At 39.3% G+C, this 19749-nt stretch overlaps 2 protein-coding genes across 2 annotated transcripts in view; one reads left to right on the top strand and one right to left on the bottom strand.

Annotated features, from left to right (window-relative positions):
- LOC111865142 (lachesin-like) overlaps window positions 1-19749 on the bottom strand; it is an 801402-nt gene that overhangs the window by 195498 nt on the left and 586155 nt on the right. The window lies entirely within an intron of this gene.
- Window positions 11660-19749, top strand: part of LOC111865138 (sodium-coupled monocarboxylate transporter 2) — a 29105-nt gene continuing 21015 nt past the window's right edge. The window contains exon 1 of the mRNA XM_023852901.2: window positions 11660-11753. The gene's annotated coding sequence lies outside the window, so the exon portion shown is untranslated. The remainder of the gene's footprint in view (window positions 11754-19749) is intronic.

Raw genomic sequence — 19749 nt, forward strand, 5'->3', positions numbered from 1 at the left:
CTGAGAATAAGAATCAGTGGCGGCTCTTTTCAATGCTTTAATGTGGGAACCTCGAATTCTACGCAGTAATAAATCGTTGCTAATCGTGAACTTTGGGGAATACCTTGACGAAGTGAGTAAATTACTGGACTCCCAAAGGAACCGTGTTCCCCTGAGTTACTTAGGGAGTTTCGTCTTCTTTGCCCTTTGTATTTCTTCCTACCTTGAACGAAACCTTTGAGATCAAAAAATTAAAAAACAAATACTCAAAACTCAATTTCATTTGCGAAAGAATATTTCTGCAACACAAAATAACTGCTTCCCGTAGCTTTATGAGAGTACGAATAAATAGGCACTAGACTTTCCTCGGTTTTTAACAGACTCGAAATGGATCCTTTTGCGGCACATTTTCCTCACCATTTTCCTAAAATAATAAAATTTTAAGGTAAAAACATGGAAAAAAGGAAAAAAAAATACTTTCATAGAAAATTGAATGAAGTCGAATGACGCAGCGAAAAGAATTTTTTTGTGTGGACTAAAGTGGATGCATTATGCACTAACGGAAAGTTGCTCCACTCCAGTTGAATATTGCAGCAACAGCATTAAGTGCCCTAATACACGTACATAGGGGTATGGAAGTAAACGTCAGCAATAGGTAAAGGGATCAAAACCACCAGTAGTTGGTATTACCAGCAAGGATGAGGGCAGTTCTGCAGCAAGAGCTGTATCTGCATTTCCTCTTAGCTTAACCGCTCAAAACTCCTGCAGAAATCCGCATCCCTCTTTTTGTTGCCCTCATATAACAGGCAGTAAATTAAACAACCCTTTTCTACCGAGTGTTCACTTTATGGTTCGGTGGAATAATGAGGCCCATGTAGTGTGGGAAAAGGAAATCTCCAGCAAGTCTTTGTAATGAGTGTCAATGCTAATGAATCTGTATTCTGAAATTAATAGGTCTTTTAACGAAATACTTAGCGAGAAAAATAAAGAATTCTAGTTCTATTCAAATAACATACTTTACCATGTAAATACTACCCAGAATTTAAAGTCTGTGAAGTTAACTAAATCATAAAATATGAATTTGCTTACTTAATCCATCCATTTCTATAAATATTAACATGCGAATATCTTTAAACATAAAATTTAATTAATTTTGTTACGTCTATTTGTTTACGTTCAAGAAAAGGTACTCTAACCTGCCTCGTTCATTTGCTGCGAAGCACTGCCTACCGAATATCATTTGAAGTTCTCGATGTTTAAATTAACCTAAAATTGCATAATATTCCTGCAACTAAATCCTATGATTGAAAATAATTCTACTATCTTTCAATTATATAAATAAATTCGCACAAAATTCAGCTATAATACACTACGCATGCGCCTCAAAAGTAATTCATTTTTGTATCTCTAGGGATTCCATACAATTTACAACTTGAAAACAAGACATAATGACGTTGCATCCTGATTTCTTTATCTTAGATTGTGACAGTCCAATGCCATATACAAAATAAAAAACATTACGCCTTTAAACCTGTCTTGGCACGTGATAAAGGCTTGCATTGTTTTTTCTGTGGCGCTACAGCCCCAATTTTGGGCCTAGGCCTACCTCCATGAAACTCTCCGTTCACTTCGGGTTTACTAGATCTTACACATTCGGTAGGACTCCTTGGGCGAGTGATCAGCTCGTCGCAAGGCCTCTACCTGTAGACAAACACAGAAAAACGCACACAAACATCCATGCCCTGAGTGGGATTCGAACCCACGATCCCGGCTTCCGAGCGAGCGAAGACAGTGCATGCCTTAGACCGCTCGGCTACCGTGACCGGCGAAGGCTTGCATTAGCCTCACGTAATTAGGAAGGGCGAGGCCTGTCCTGTACCTCGTCAAGCAATGAGAAGCTACCAGTAGTGTGAAAGAGTTTGGCTTCAGATTTTCTATTTAAGTTGGTGAATAATTTAATGGGCACTAAGCTGCAAAGTTGTTAGAAGATGGCAGAATAACAGACGAGACGGTTAATACACCTCTGAGGGCTGTAGGATTAAATCCGCAACGGAAAGCAGAAGGAACATGGATGAAAACCGTCATGAAAGTAATGCGGTGCACTTTGAGACAAAGAACGTTTTGATACTCCTAATATTGTGAGTGCGCTGGTTTAGAACAATTATTTTCAAATGTCCATGTAAGCTCTTTCAAAAGTAATTAAATATCAGTTGCTATACAAAACGGGGAATTCTTTTTTGCACATTGCCATGTGTATGAGTGACCACAGACCGGATTTTGATGGATAATTGGATTTATTGACCCCTTACAGATCGTAACTGCAAATAACAATAGCGCTATCGCTAATTCACACACTCGAAAGTTCACTACAGCACGTACTAAGTCTTCTCAGCCTTCTGTGTCTTCACCAGCAATTGTCTGACAACGGCTTTCAATGGAGGGCGTTCTCCTTACTCTGGGTTACCGAAATATCCCCGTGCCTCAGCTACCAGCTTGTACCAGCAACAGCTCACAAACACCGAACTGCAGCAGTCCGATAAGTGACTGGTCACCAATGAACAGACTTCACTCCACTGCACTCAACTGCACGTCACTCGTTAACTGAACTGAATTCGGTCGGTCGAATCATATAGGCTCGGAGCTCGCCACATAGAAAACACGGCTTCCAGCAGTATTTCCATTGTGGCGCGAGGACTGCTGCCTAGCAACGGCTGTGGTCTCGTTGTTTATTTCACGGTCGTTGCCTAACAAAAGATCTATATGCCACAAATATATTACCCTGAAATAACTCAATAGTTACATGTCTTACACGTGTAATCATAAAACTTCCGTATTCATTTTGCAATACCAATTCCAACTGCATGCATAGCCAGCAATTTTTCTTCCATTACTCAATCTGAGAAATCCTGCAGGCTGGCAAATTTTCTCCTATCCTATACAGGCCCAGTGCTTTGAGCTTGCTGTCTCCTCATGTTGGTTTCCTGCTTGCCTTACTGCTCGATCCTGAAGACAGACGCGATAAGTTCCCTCGTAATGCCGGCTGACTTCAGGTACTGGATATGTTTTCTATTGAATTTGCGAAGAAAATTCTGCAAGGGTTATGTATGGTCAAACGTATTTATTCTATCAAACTTTAACTGGAAGAACATGACTACCTTCCCGTTCTTCTGTTCTATTTTATTTTTAAATGAAGTAGGTCAAGTACGATGTTTATGTTATAATAAAGAAATATAAATATATAAAATTAACATTAACTATTTGTGCAGAAAGTTACGAGAAACTTTACAGAAATCTGTGGACGATACTTACAACAACGCGACCACAGATGCAGCTAAGATGATGATGATAATACACGCAACAGCTTGCCTAATATTACTGAAATTGAAAAATTATGTCATAATTTCTTAACTTTTCCAAGTCCAATCGAAAACCCCCATTTCATGCCTCTCGATATTAATGCGATGTTAGCTTTCGGATGAACCCTGATACTAATCCTTGCTTACTTCCATTCACTCGAAATTTAAATTGGCCGAGAAAGCTAACACACATAATTTTGTATGTACATAATGAGATCTGAGACTACATACCCACTTGCATACTTAAATATACATGCATTATTTTACAGTGAACTATACACCGTTTGGAATCGTAGGTAAGTCAATAAGTAAGTTCCAAATGGATATAGAACTTAAATAAGAGTACTGATTTGAAAAGTGCTTTTATTTCTCAACATAATCTCCCTGTACATTTAGGCACTTCTCCCATCATTTCACAAGCCCCTGAAAATCAGTAGCATAAAATTATTTGGGCTGCTGTCGGAACCAGGCGGTGACTTCCCTTTCTACAGCTTCATCGTCGGGAAAATGTTCAGCCGAAAGATGATGTTTAAGAGGGCCGAACAAATGGAAGTCACTTGGAGCAAGGTCGGGGCTATACGAAGGATGCTCGAGGACTTTCTACTTGAAATTTCGCATCGTCTCATTTGTCTTGTTGGCAGTATGGGGACGAGCGTTGTCATGCAAGAGCAACACTCCTGGTTCCGACAGCAGCCCAAGGAATTTTATGCTTCTGGTTTTCAGGGATTTGTGAAACGATGGGACAAGTGTCTCAACGTACAGGGAGATTATGTTGAGAAATAAAAGCATTTTTCAAATCAGTACCCTTATTTGTTTAAGTTCTATATCCATTTGTAACTTACTTATTGACTTACCCTCGTATTGTTCCTTTTTCGTAATTATGCAGCTGAAACAATACAAACCACTGGACGAAATAATGGAAACATATTTTCTTTTCTGGAAATAAGGCACGTTATCACGTGATACTACAGGGCATTTAAGATACAAATATTACCACACTTTCACGCCATTTCAGTTACGTGTCCGGCAAACCTGTGATGGGATTTCCCTCGGAAATTTATATGTATGGACTTCTGTACTGTCTCATCTGTATCGCGGTTCCGTTTGTGATACTTGCCACGTATTTCATGCACTTGTCAGTGTTTTATGAAATTAAAATTGTTTCTGCGAACGTAGTGAGTAGAAGGGTTCAATATTTCGCACGTTTTACCTAATTTAGAAGAAGCGCAACTTCGGAGAAACAATGAATTAACTGAAACAATGAGAAAATATCGGGAGGGCAAACAAGTATACAGCTTCATCCAAGACGGTGGAACATATCAGTACAGATACTCGTGGACTTCGTCCGTTGTCCCCAGTTGAGTTTCTGTATGATTCTCTACTGGTAACTGGTTTGAGTTTAAATCTACCTGTGGACTCATCAGCGTATCTTCAGTTCATCTTGTGCCTTTTTTGGGATGATAGTGTTCTTATGAACTTGGTACGATATAAAACATTCAGCGCCATTATAAATATTTACTGGCAAAACGTATATTTTTAGCCATTTATATTTAAATTTAAACAACTTTATTTGATTTTGCATTTTATGTTTTCCTTATATAATTATGTTCTCCTTGTACTTGTTTTCGTTTACTATCCTAATAAACCATGAGCACAACAAACGAGACAATGAGATTCAGCAGTGGTATACTTTATCAGCATCTGAGCACTATAAACATAGAACTTACTGAATAGACTCAACACAACCTGTTCGCAAGTTGACGATCAAGTTCACTTGTAAAATATATAGTCCACACAATTCTAAACCCTTATTTTGAGAGATACATTCTAAGTGCTGCATATTACGACTCCTTGCTTCTAATGGTCCAAATATGTTCTTATAACTAGAGCCTCACTTCAACGGTAGTTTTCCAATTACGTTTTCAATATTATGTATAACAGGTTTACGACTCTTCATTGTCGTAATTATGTACGTTCCAGCACTTTCTTTCAATCAAGATAAACACACTGCATCTTCACTTCGTTATTACACACAGTTAGGCATATTTGCAGAGAAATTCGTGTTCTCAACTCGGCTTCCTCTGTTCTGAATATCATTCTTTTACGTTCCTTGTTTTCTCAACACTACAATTTCTGAAAACATACGATCACATTCACGCAAAATGGAAAACAAAAGTAAACAAAACTAAGGCTGGATAGTCTATAAAAGTGATTGAAGAATCCACTTTAAGGCCGCCCTTTGAGGATCCAATGGATGAAGTAGACTTACTGTGTCTTCTTCTCTGACATGATAATGCGTCCTCTGGAAGATTCTGTCAACGTTACCAAGTTACCACGTTACCTGGTTTGGTAGCTTTCGTATTTCTGTTTATTCTATTTATGGTTCCTTTGAAGTTGCTGTCAGTGGGTCAGTATATATGGCATGAAATCGTGCGTTTGTCAGTAAATAACTTATTAAAAAGGAATCAGAGAGGAGCAGTTATGGTCTAATTTGTGGTAATATCCCTGGATTTAGGAACATGCAGTAGCCCATTTGGTTGAGGCACTATGCTACAACCCGGATTCGATTCCCGATGAGGTTATTGAAGTTTTCAATTTACGTAATCCTACCAGCCTCACTATGGCCCTGGGGTCGACTCAGCCTCTAACAGAAATGAGTACCAGGAGTCTTCCGTCATCTGTCTAGAAAATGTGAGAGCCTCGAATTCTCACAACACTATGGGTGTTCGCGGTATGACGCAGGGATAACTTTACCTGCACCTAGTCTTGGATTTGCCTGGAGGGACAGAAAAATAAGGCACGAAAGCCTTCAGCCAGACAAATGGTTGTCCTGACCGATACTCTAAGCTCGCACATTCCGAATGCAAATTAACACGTTACCTCTTCAGGTAAAGTATTTAAAAAAAATCATTGTTTTGGCGTCGTAGGTTTGTTTATAAAATGGGGTTCAAACTGGAAATATTTTGGGTATGTACTTGTAACAATATAATGCATTACACGCTGGTACAGTTACAGGTCAGTAATTCTATTTGTGATCAACAGCGGTTGAATAGCCATTCCTTACTGGTAAGAACTGGCTGTTTTATTGTCAAGTAATGTGTCCCTCCACTCCACTCATCTGTTCTGTGTACCCACTCGACTATCAAGTGCAACAGCAATAACACGGTTTCCTTAGGCGCCCCAGCTCCGAATAGGGACCACTGGTAGAGTCTTCTGCTTACTGTGACAAAACTCTGGGCTTCATCAAGAGTGGGCAGTTACATTTTCCGCTGAATTTTCTACACATAGTAAATTTCACTCTTTGAACTTACTAATTTTTTATGAGAACAACGAGAAATATTTTCAATTTTGTTAATGGCTGCATACATCAACAAATGTGTTATTTCAATCCTGAATCGTGGAATATGACTGATGCTTAATACGGTATATATTCGCTAGTATATTGTATTTCATACAAAATTTTGTGATGTTTATCAAAATTTTAAAGGGTTCCTTCAGTAACCTCTTACGATCTTGATGCCAATTTTTCTTCTTCACTACTAACGTCACAGCACCATTCTCCTTCAGCGTCTTGTCGGGGACGCCTGCACGGACTTTACTCCTCGCCTCGCAGTATGCACTTGTTCTTATGGCAGAAAGGCGATTTGTGAGCCAGTTGATTTTCTTTTTGCGCGGATTGGGCTTTAGTGCGTGCCTTCTTAATGCTAACGGGTTCGATAACCTGAAGCGAAAACGGGCGATTTTTCATTCTTAAGAGAGAACTGTGAATTGTAGAAGAGATCTTTTATTTACACACTTTCTCGTGTAAAAGAAACTTGGAAGACCGACGTGAAGATGTAAGGATGATATTGAGATTAATTTTCAAGGATTCTGCTGTGAGGATGCGACTCATTACACGATTCAGTAATGCGAGCTCATGAACACTGTGTCCATCCGCAGGGTTTCATTAAACGCAGAGAATTTCTAGACAAGTTAAATAACCACATACCTCTCAAATCTGACTGTTGCATGGAGATAGTTCTAGGGTGTGATACTGTAACGTGTGAAGCTGGGCAACGGCGCGATAAACATCTCACGTAAGCGCACTTAACAATAGGACGAATGTTTGTGGCTCGTTATTGGGCAGCAGTCTGGGCGCCAATGGACTGGCGAGGTGACTATTACGTGACTGGCTTTCTGTGGGGTCCGTTCCTCTACCGTTGCTATTCAATCGTTCCGTAAACACGTTTCAAAAATAGAGGCGCCCCACAAAAAGAGGACCGTAAATGCCAAACTAATAAATATCTGGTCATGAGCCCCAGATGGAGCTCGACACCAAGACTTACTGACTGACTGACCGTCGGTCTCAATGTCACTTGGACTTGGACTATATCAAGTGACTAGGCTGCCGTTGTGGCGTAAGCTACTAGAAATAGGGCATAATCTGCTGTACTGAGCCAGGACTGACAGAGGCCCTGTACATATTTTATATAGATTTATTAACATGTTTAACATGTAAAATGTAAATATCCTTTATATTATGAAAAATGACTTACTACTGCAGACAATGGCTCTGACAAAAGATAAACCAGTCCTCTCGTCAGAGAGGGCGCCCCACAATAACAGGGCCGTAACTGTCAAATAGTAATAAATATCTGGTCATGAACCTAGACGGGGGTCGACACCAAGACTGACTGGCCGTCAGTCGCAATGTGACTTTGACTTTGACTTGAACACGTTTCATTTCTTAAGTGACAGTGACAAAGTGGCGAGTCCAAGAGGTTTCAGCAGTTGGGAGTAAAAGGACGGGAGTGGAGAGGGAGTTTGAAACAGGAATACAGAAGAATACAGGAGGTCGGCCTGCGAGGATTTGGAGTGTGATTTGAAGACTTCGTTTATGTGTGGAGTGTGTAATCCAGTGAGATTGTTATAGTTTCCGTGTTGAGATCCGTTCCTTGGAGACGACTAATGAGGACTGGGTATCCTTGTGAGTGTGGAACGGTGAACTGAAATTTGTGTAAATCAGCGATGGAGATGTACTGCCTGTATTTAGTGAGATGAAGGGACGTTGTAACCAAAGTGCCAATAAATCCAATCTTCCGAACTAGAACCCTTCATTTTCGTCACACGTACCACCCTACACGTGACAATATTAATAGCTTCTGTAAAGCTATGGAACTAAAATTAATTTATTAACAAATAAGTGGATTTATTAATTTTAACTGCAGCGTGAAAGTCCATCACACAGGCACAGCTTACGTCCAAGCATCCCTTTCAGAATTGAAAAAAAAAGGCGCATTATTCATCTCTCGAGGACACATTCGAACAATCCAGTATAAAGACAAAAGTCCAACTGAGTTCAGAAGAGAATAAATGGGAAATGTGAAATTTCGGAGAGAATGAAATGATCTCCTTGAAGTGAAGGCTAAATTGTAAATGCTGAACACCGTATAATCGATGTATCACTTTCGAGTTCTGTCTTCTCGATAGTGCGTCTTATGCCAACATTATTCTTATTGCTCCTAAGGGAGAAAAGTGGATCCAGGAAGTGCTGACATCTAACCCTATATGTAACCAAATATTAACATCATTCAATGTTTCTCATTTATTTTCTAGACAGCCTCCTCATCGATTCTTCTCCCCCCAAGCACACCTCTTCTTCTAACACCTAGAGGATTTCAGTACCAGGCAGGCTTTTCCCAAGATTATTTTCCCTTCCCTAGCGCATGTTCAACCAATTTCCATTTTATTCTTTTGATTTCCATTATTCTCTTCTTCCTGTTCTGCCTTGCTGCAGCTCCTGGTTGAAGACAACTTCTGATCTTCTCAAGCAAGGACTTAAAAATATTAAAAAAAATTATGGAAAAAAATCTCGACTTGTGTCCCATATTTCACAGCCGTATGAAAGTAGAGAATAAAAAGTTCTGTCTTAGTTTAGTTTGTTTTGACAAATAGTTTTCTCTCTACAATGGCTGCAATTTCTTACATTGTTGGACATTTAATATACTTAAGATTTCCTCCATCTTCTGTTAACACAGTCACAAAACATCTAAATTCTTTCTCACTTCGCATACCACCTTCGTCCTCGTTGAAACTGTCAATTTTACTGCCACCAAGACGCGCTTCTTTTCTGTCATTTTGATAAACCCTCACAGATGTCTTCTTTGCTTCTCCCTGTAGGTCTAACAATTTTCTCTGTAATTGACGAATGTTATTTGAAACAAAACATTTTATCAGAAAATACAGAGAAGCTCCTTCTGCAAATCCAGGGGAAAAGTCCTCTTAGCGAATGCAATACATATACAATTTCAAAAGACATGAGGTTCTCTGATGAGGAAGATTCCAATACTTTATATAATATGTTATACCAAAACACATTTTTCATATATACTGAATTAACATCGCTCAATATTTCTTGCAATATTTAATGAGATTTTGAAGACTGCTCAAATTTTGAATTATTACTGTCCGAACAAGTTAACCTTAAAACTATACTGGCATCTGTGACATTGTTATCACACGTATATCTATGAAGATTTATGTATGTGCATGTCACTGTATTCTGTAATAATAAAGTTGGTCAAATATATTAATTTATATAATAAACTTAATATTTCAAAACGTTTTCGCGATTTCAGAATAAATGGTCTATGATTTTTGAGGAAGAGAATGCTGCATCAGTCATCACAAACATTGATGCAAAGCCTCAGTAACTATTCAAAAAGTACATGTTTTCAGAACGAGACAATACGACGGTAAATATGACTATTCAGTCAAAAAAAAAATTCAAGTCGCCTTTCGAACTCGAAATAACTAAAATTTTTCAAAACTAGGTGTCATTTAACATGATTCCTGGAGCCGAAAGGAATGGACTGGAGCATTATTACTTGTCTGGGTGAATGTACACTCCTACTAGCCGCAAAACATTTACTCACATGGTTTCATTCTGTACATTTTCCTACATTTACATTCTCTGTCGTTCAAAACCCAAAAGAACAAAGTGGCACACAGAGCCTCTATGAAATGCGTATCAAACGCGAGCCTCTAGGTTTATGGAGCAGTTATGATACGGAGCCACGAGCCATGTCAATTTTCTGCCAGTTACTCGATGTTGCCCTATAACACATAATACACAGTTCATGTAAGAAAATTGAAACCTGGTACCCCAAAGCCTGATTCTCGAAACATTTATGTGTCGCTTCGATATAAGATTCCTCTTTCACTTACCCGTTAGAATAATAACAAGTCAACTAAATTCGTAGGCTTCAGCACCCAAAAACACCCAACAGATTATCGATTAAATTGGTATGAGGCGTGTATACTACATGTATATAAGCCGAACTAAATTAGTATGCCGTAGCAGTTCAAGATAGGCATAATCCTTGTTTACATGATCCTGAAATCAAAGTTTATTTACTTCCTCTCCCAAGTAAATTATAGGTGGAAATGCATAATATAACAAAATAACACTTTTTAGATTATAGCTTTTGTATATCACGGCGGTCACTATGAAGAATGTCGTCTTCTGGAATGTGGCGCCGTGTAGTATTGTGTAAACTGACGTTTCGGGGGAAAGTATCTCCTCCATCTTCAGGGTATAAGAGTCGACGAGCGAGGAACGACTTTGAGCAGGTGGCTGCAGTTGGTTTACAGTTTACGTCACTTTACACAATATGTACACGGTGCTACATCCCAGAAGACGGCATTCTTAATTCCATTTATGTACGAAGGCCATGGTGAAAGTGGACAATCATATTTCATGCAGTAACTTGGTAATGGTTAATCCTTTAGTTTTTACCGATATCGACACATTGCTGTTGCTCCGAATGCACAAAACACTATTAAATAACATAAACATGTTGACATTGTGCCGTGTTGCATTAAGTGTGTGGTATTAATAATTCTAACCGGGTGTCTCCAGAATTCGAGTCAGACGTACTAGCGTTGAGTCGGCCTGCAGTATGCTTCTGAATGTGTATGTACAGGACACAGGATTAAAATACACAATTATATGCAGTCACGTGTCTACAGTTACAATTTCAGTGAATTCAGTAGGCATATCCGATACTTTTGATAGAAGAAAATATGACATATTTATGTGGAAGTACTTTTTCTTCTAACATATAAGGCACTTTTGGGAATACGTTCTCCCATATTATTTAAACATCTTATTTTTTGCCTGATACAATCCACATTAATATGCTTTTAAGCTTGTAATGTATTCAAGGCAGTTGCAAAAGATTAACACTTGGATTAGACGTACAATAAACGCGGTATCTAAAAAATTCGTACAACAAATATGCTTACATAATGGAAAAAAGATCTGATCTCCAGTAAAAGTAGGTTGTACATCAAAACTGCAGTTTTCAGCTCTGTCAAGAGGAGTGCACATGTCTACAACGAGCATTAAAATTTTCTTCGGAACACCGTCATATGCAGGTAGGTTCCAAGAAATTCTATCAACACTAAAAATTCCATTAGTTGTGTTCTGAATGGTTGGAATAACAGTAAAATTATATGAATTTAAGCATAAAACTTGTGTGAATTATGTATCATAATTTAATTTAATTTAATTTAATTTAAGTTTGACGGAGGTAAACCTCAATTACTTTTTTTATTTTTATTGCATATGTACAAATAACTATCGCGTAAAAAACAAGAAAGACTGGCACTCTACTATCCCACGGGATTATTCAGGACAGGGACTTCATGTGAACTGATATGTTCTAGGGAAGTAGTTCTCAAACTCGTTTAGAGCCTCACTTGGTGTAAATAATATCGTCTGATGTTCCTTGACCTCTAAACATAAACTGAAATGCGTTTTGATTTTACGTATGTAATTTATTTTTAAATCGTAATAATTATCATCATAGTAAATTTTGAATTGAAAATAATTCAGCAGCTTTGTTATCAGCCTATTTTTCTTGGCACACAGTGGGAATGTGCTAATTAATTACTGATGTTAACACGACAAGCGGGAACCTAAAAAATCACATGATAAAAATAAATATATTTATGAACGATGATGAATGTTATCGACCATAAGATATATAGTATTTCTTGGAATGGAAAGTCTCTTGTTCACTACAAGCATGACACGATATGTCATAATTGTTGGTTAATTTACATATGATTATTGGATTCAGTATGAAACAGTGGTGCAGGGAAAGCTATGTTCAAATCAAATGCAATGGTGTAAGGAAGTCCTGTAAAATATTCTATTATCCTGTTAGGGTTACTTAAACGCATGGGTTTGCATAATGACCCTCCATTTTGCTTCTCAAATTTGTTAGATTTACACCAGTTAATTAAGTTCGAAAATATACAAATATATTTTCTTTCACAATTCTGATGTAAGTAGCTATCAGATTAAAACCTGTTGCTATTTCGTCAACGGCAGTTGTTTCATGTTATTTGCAAATGCTAACTTCATCAAGAATATTTATATTTTTTTTTTAAATTTAGGTATAGACAATAAATTTCAGAAGGAAACTGCTCTTAAATGTTTAGTATTTTATATTTGCCATACGCTGGTAAGTTTCGTTAATTGTCTTATATTCACATTTTATAAAAATTACGTTTACAATTGCAAAATCATAAAATATATTAACTGGAACACATCACTCATATCAGTAATTAGTTCATACTATATACGAAAGAAACTATGAGTTGTTGATCGTAGGATGAAGTCAGAAATATCATAAAGTATTTCGTGGAATAACCATATTAGTCCTGAGGCCATTTTCCATGTACACACTTCATACAACTCTACACGTTATCCGCTGTTCTGAACGTCTTGTTGGTCATCATAATATCATGTTGATGAAATGATTTTGAATGCACTGATGTTTCATTTTCTTATTATTGAAGCTAAGGTTCTGTTGAGATTTCCCCTACCTCGCAGGTTCTCAATTAGCATCCCGTTTTCATTCCTGATGTTGTTAAAGAGAGCTACCATTGAACAATGTCACCTAGTAAAATGGATTTTAAATATGGCATTCAATTTCAACTACAGTAAATATTATAACTATATTTACTTTGTACCTTCAGTGCTTATGTACTATAACAGATCAGTAATTTCTGGTGAATTGCGAGTCTAACGGACTTTTTATCAGATAATTCATCTAGCCTACACAAAAGGCGCAAACGTAAAGCACTCAACAACTTACGTTCAGCTTACTGAATGGATCAATAAACAAACTGGATGAGAGTTTGGTGACTACTAACTGAAAGACCTCGCCCGGCATAAAAACCGCCTTGGACGCCATTATGCAATATATCACTTAAGAAATTATTTTATCACGTAGTAAATGGAACTTTTCTGTCACTAGCAGCAAGTCATAGTCGTATATGACATGTAGCCCTGATATATGGTCAAGAGACCAATGTTATCAGGTCGTGACGGTTCTAGTTCTTTATACTTGATGGTAATGCAAAGCATCTGAAATACAAATTCGATTACTTGGAAAACTTTTACTGCACGACTATATTATAATTAGATAAATTATAAAAATGAAACAATTAATTTAAACGAAGTACATTAATTAAGGAAGTTAATTAAAAATTTATCATTCTCTCATGAAATGTGAAGACTCATTTTTCTGTTCACAACCGCCAATATCTGTCTTAAGCCTGACTAAGGGCCGCGCCATAGCTCAGGTGGTTAGTTGCTGGCTTCCAACCGCGGCGGCCCGGGTTCGATCCTGGATCTGGTCAAGTGGGATTTGTGGTGGACAAAGTGGCGCTGAGGCAGATTTTCTCCGAGTACTTCGGTTTCCCCTGCCAATCTTCATTCCACCAATTGCTCCACAATCACCCTCACCTATCATCTGAGGCTGGTACAATAGGCCAGAAGTGGCCCCAGTACAAGGGATTTAGTCCCACCCCACTAGCATTAAAAAACAAGCCTGACTAATCTAATCCACACTTTCATGTCACAATATTTTATTTCTATAAAAATGCGCTTTTATTTTTTTCCTCCTAGCGGTGCCTAGGTCTTCCAAACGGTTCTTTCTTTTTGGTTTACCATATATAATCTTGCATCTTTTCTCTGTCCTCCTATATATGCTTCACTCATAGTCCATTTCGTCATTCTTATTTAAGTTTCTCTCTAATAAAATTTGACGTTTCATACAAATTATGGAACTCCTCCGAATTATGCCAACTCTTCCAAACTCCAGTTAGTTCCTACTGTAAATTTGAAAATATTCCGTTCTACACCCTGTTCTCAAATAATCCTATCTAAAGTATCTCAGGAATAGTAATCAAAATTCACAGTCATTAATAAACAGCTAAATAACTATAGTTTTACAGAGGGTGACCTAACTACAAGAAACTGGTATTAAAACTGGAAAGTTAAACTTTGCTGATGGATCCCAGCCTCTGAGCTAGCTCTATTCAAACACTTTACTCCTTGCCAAAAGACAAATACTAGGACCTGCCCTCCCGTCTCCATATTAATCTTCCAAGATCTGGCATTGCTACAAGAAGGCTCCCCGTTATTATTCTCTGCATGTCTCTCGTTTCATTGTCCAGTCGAAGTGTATCTCCGATTAACACTACTTCCTGTTTTAGCTACACGTCGGAACAGCTACGTGCTTAACATGCAAGTCACTTTTAAAATCTCTGTATAATACTGATACTCGTGGCAGAAAACTACACCATCACTAAGCTACACGAAAGTGTCCAAATATATTTGGATCTAGTAATGTATTTGGGATACGAATAACAAACATTTCTATCTGTGACGGAAGAGCAATACATATGCTTAACTAGCTCGAAATGTTCTTCCACACTTCTAACAGCAAAATTGCTCTTCCTGCCTGAGACATATTGGGTGCAGTATAGGAAATAGTTACAGAGTTAAAAGAATGGATCATTCGACACTACGTCAGTCAGGACAAGCTTTCTTACTGTCATACTTCATGCTCAACCTAACTTACTTCGATTTCTACAGTTATCTTCAATAGCTCTTCCTGCCCAAGGCCTCTTATTCAGTTCCGTAATAATTTTTCATGCCGGTCACGGTAGCCGAGAGGTCTAAGGTATGCACCGTCTTCGCTCGCCTGGAAACCGGGATCGTGGGTTCAAATCCCACTCAGGGCATGGATGTTTTGTGCGTTTTTCTGTGTTTGTGTACAGGTAGAGGCCTTGCGGCGAGCTGATCACCCGCCCAAGGAGTCCTACCGAATGTGTAAGATCAAGAAAATCCGAAGTGAACGGAGAAGTTCATGGACGTAGGCCTAGGCCCACTGGGGCTGTAGTACCAAGGAAAAAAAAAATATTTTTCACGGACGGTAGGATTCCTTGAACGAGTGATCAGCCCGTCGCAAGGCCACTACCTACACACAGGACAACACAAACACAGAATAAACGCACACACACACACACCAAACATCTATGCCCTCAGTGGGATTCGAAACCACGATCCCAGAGTTCGAACGAGCGAAGACAGTTCGTACCTTAGACCACGCGGTTACTGTGGCCGGCAATTTGTACAGTACTCCTATAAACTTTATGCGTCAAATCTTTATTATGCCTTCAATGTTTGTAAATCTCTTGGACAGATGAATTTCATATTGCAGTGACCAGTCTAACGAATATGCGTTTTTGGATTCAGAAACGTGGAGATTTCAAACTTTACATTATCAGACTCCAGTATGCCCTTGTGTTCCGGTGAATTGACTTGGTAATTAAGGTCATACATAAAGAACATCAAATTTAAATAGCATAAAGGGTATATGTATACAGGAAGAAACGAAATTCGCACAAGATCCTCATAGTGTGATTCCCTGTTAAAGAAGAAAATCGGAAATGTTATATAACATATGTCATGAGACGTTTAGTTTTCATTATACACGTCACCGTCAGTGGGTTAGGTAACATTCTTCCCTGCACTGTTATTTGTCACAATGGCACATAGCTTTCTATCAACTCTATTCTGCAGTATAGGCCAGCTGTGAGCGAATGATCATGACAGTGAAGATAAGATACCCTGCAAATTACGCAGTATAAGGAGGCGGTCCGGGTATAATACAAGTAACACAGCCATCTTCGGTCCCGGCGAAAACTGTAGTAAGAAGGGTGTTGAAGTCACCGTTTGTCTGATTTACAAGTATATTCCAACTTCCCTGTCTTGCGTAGAATCATGGTATTCTTTCTACACTGTCTCAATCTCCTAACGGATTTAGCTCGGAGTTTAAAATCAGGTCTAGAAAGACGTAGCAAGAAGTAAGACCCAATGTCGGCAATAGGTCTGCGAAATAATCCATACCTAACACGGCAGATAGTAACACGTGGCTTTGCTTCGTGATTTAAGGAGGCAATAAATAAAATTGGAATTAGTTTTATCATGTAGCAAAGACGTGGGCTCCTGACTGTTTAGTGTTAAAGACTGCGATAAAGAATGATATAAATTACTCGATTTTAACAACATGTATATAAAATCGTGACGAAAATATACCTAATTTGCATAAATATATATAAAACAGAACGACGTTTATTCACGTTTCTTCATATACTGCCTTATGAGCATTCAGTGATTCAGTATTGCGGGGGTGGGTTTCCCCATGCACCGCGACTTTTTGATAATCTATTGTACGTCCCCCTTTTTAATTTCTACAGTCTCCATCCCCTACCGGTACTGGTGCTCGCTATTAGCCCCTTTCTGCCAGCAAGGTTTCTACTCTCTATTTGGCAGTGGTATCTAATAGTTAGCCCCCTGCTGTCAGCGAGGTCGTCCCTCCTCTGGCAGGGGTTCCTAGTCCCTTTCTGTCAGAGAGGTCGTCCCTCCTCTGGCAGTGGTACCTAATACTTCCCCCATCTACCGGAGGCATTGGAAACTACTTTGGGCGGGAAATGTTGGGCCTAATTTAGCTCAGCGGTCTCTTAGAGACACGAGGTTCTTCTACGTGCCGTAAAGCTACGACACGGGACACACGGCTTAAAGTCCCTCCCGGAGGACTTGTTCCCTGAATTTTTCCGCCTTTAAAAATTCCATGATCTCCGCCGGGTTTTTGAACCCGCGTACCTTGAGTCATGAGGTGGGAACGTTACCCCTAGACTACGGAGGCCGCTTGCCTTATGAGCTTACGACTGCGAAAGTTATTTCAGTATTTTACGAAGAGAAATAAATACGAAATACAGATTCATATACACAGGATGTCCGGATGAAAGGTATCCAAAATATATCTCGGAAAGTATTTGCCATACACGTATCCGGTTTATGTCATTGGAAAGGAAATCTCTTTTAAAGTTTTTTTTTACACCCGGATTACGCGCATGCGCCAGCTGGTGACCTTCGGCGATCTCAGTAACGATGGTAACGATGTCGAGACCACAGGAACGAGTTCAATGCGTGTTGTGTCTAGCAGAGTTCCAATATTTTACCGCTGTCCAACTTCATTTTAGAACGCAATATAGACTTCAAGCTCCTACACGGATAAACATTCTGTTCTAGGACAACAAACTGAGGACTACAGGCAGTCTGTTGCATGTAAAATCTCCTGAAAAGACACGGACCTCTGAAGAAAATGTTAATCGCATTAGAAAACCATTCCAGCGAAGTCCGCCCAAATCAATTCGTGCTGCTAGCTTGCAGTTACGTACAAATTCCACATTCAACAGTGCACGGTGTGCTACATAAAAGGCTCCGCCTAAAAGCGTACAAGATTCAAATGATTCATGCATTAAAACCGAGTGACCAAGTTGCACACACACAAAATTCACTGTGGATATGCTACAAAGAAGCGACGCGTCACCCGATTTCCTCCGCCAAGTGTGCTTCTCGAACGAGCCGACGTTCCGTGTCGGTGGAGTTGTGAACAGGTGACACTGCAGGATTTGGGGCAGTCGAAATCCGCATGTCACATCTGAATTCGAGAGAGGCAATCCCAAAGTGAACGCGTGGGCTGGCTTAATGCAGGACAAATGAAATGAATTTGGGTTTTTTGTGTCGCGTGTGATAGACTGGTATTTCACACGCGCACTCAGGATGTTAGGAGTGTGTCACCACGTCTAAAAACGTGGCGGATAACTTGTATTTGCTGTCACCAGATAACAGAACTGGGTTATCGCCAGGTACGCTGTTAATATACTGATTCAATCAGGTAGGTTGTGCTGGCCAGCAGTGATGTTGTCGAAATCTGCCTGTTGAAGTCGTGTAGCTGGTTGTTGAACCGAAGCGTTAGAAGTGTGCAGAAGTGAACCAATTGCTTGGCCTCATAGGTCGCCAGATTTAAACCCAATGGATTTTTTCTTATGGGGTTATGTGAAGAACATTGCCTACCAGTTTAAGATCAACGACCTTCCAAGCCCGCATAAGGAACGCTGTGGCTACGGTAACACCAAACATGCTTCAAGCAACATGGAACGAGGTCGAATATCGTCTGGATATTTATCATACCACCAAGGGAGTCCACATTGAAATTTATTGAGGAAGTTATACACTCAGAGAAAACTTTGATAGTTTCCTTTCATAATGGTGTAACCCATAAATGTGTGTAATAAATGCTTTCTGATATATAATTATTTTATTTTAGATACCTTTCATCCGGACGCTCTGTATATATATTTATGGCTTGTAATTGTGCCGTTATGTATTAGTCAGTGTCGTTAATAGTCACGTCCATTCACTCTAATCGACGATTTGCACTCCCACAACACGTATAAACACCCAAAAGATCGCCGATCCCCGGATAATCGCTTGTCACTGTTCAGCTGTTGGTTTATGGGAACGGGAGCAACGCATTGGTAGCCACTTGTTGCCATTGCTTCTTTGGGCACGCTGTTGCCATAAATAAGGTAAAGGTGGCCGTAGCTTCTCACTATGCTGGGCTAAGTTAGACGCAGCTGCTCGCTATGAATCGCCTTTTAGGGACTCCGAGGAAGCAGCACCTTTGTAGTAGTTGTCCTGGGCGCCACTCAGTGGAGAACATGAAACTTTCACAGGGTCGTTAAGTGGGCCTTGGCTCCAACAAGACAGCCAACGAAACCCACGGCAAACTTATAAACACTCACATTTTATTTAATTCAGATATTTAAATTACTAGTAACACTTTGATGGGACTATATGTAGTCCTTAGTTCCTTTGTGTGAAGACGGGACGCGCACGGACACGTCTTCACCGTTCGGGATCTGGTTAGGGTCTCTTTTGGACAAAGAGCTGCACATGACGACAGATTACCGTTAACATGACGTCATACTGGGACTCTAGCAAGCTGACTGGCTATACATTGGGAAGTACCGCGCTAACTAACTTATAGGGCTTACATCATGTTTTACTGAATGGAGGGAGAGCCCCTGAATTATCAGCTTCATAAGAAGTCATGCGACGTTGAGTCATTCCCACTTAATGTATGGCTTATAGCGTAATGAAGCACGTGATGATTTACGCAATGTAATAAATTAATAAATTAAGTCTTACAAAAATACAGTG

This window comes from Cryptotermes secundus, unplaced genomic scaffold, assembly GCF_002891405.2.
Source record: "Cryptotermes secundus unplaced genomic scaffold, Csec_1.0 scaffold92, whole genome shotgun sequence".
NCBI classification, from domain to species: Eukaryota; Metazoa; Arthropoda; class Insecta; order Blattodea; family Kalotermitidae; genus Cryptotermes; species Cryptotermes secundus.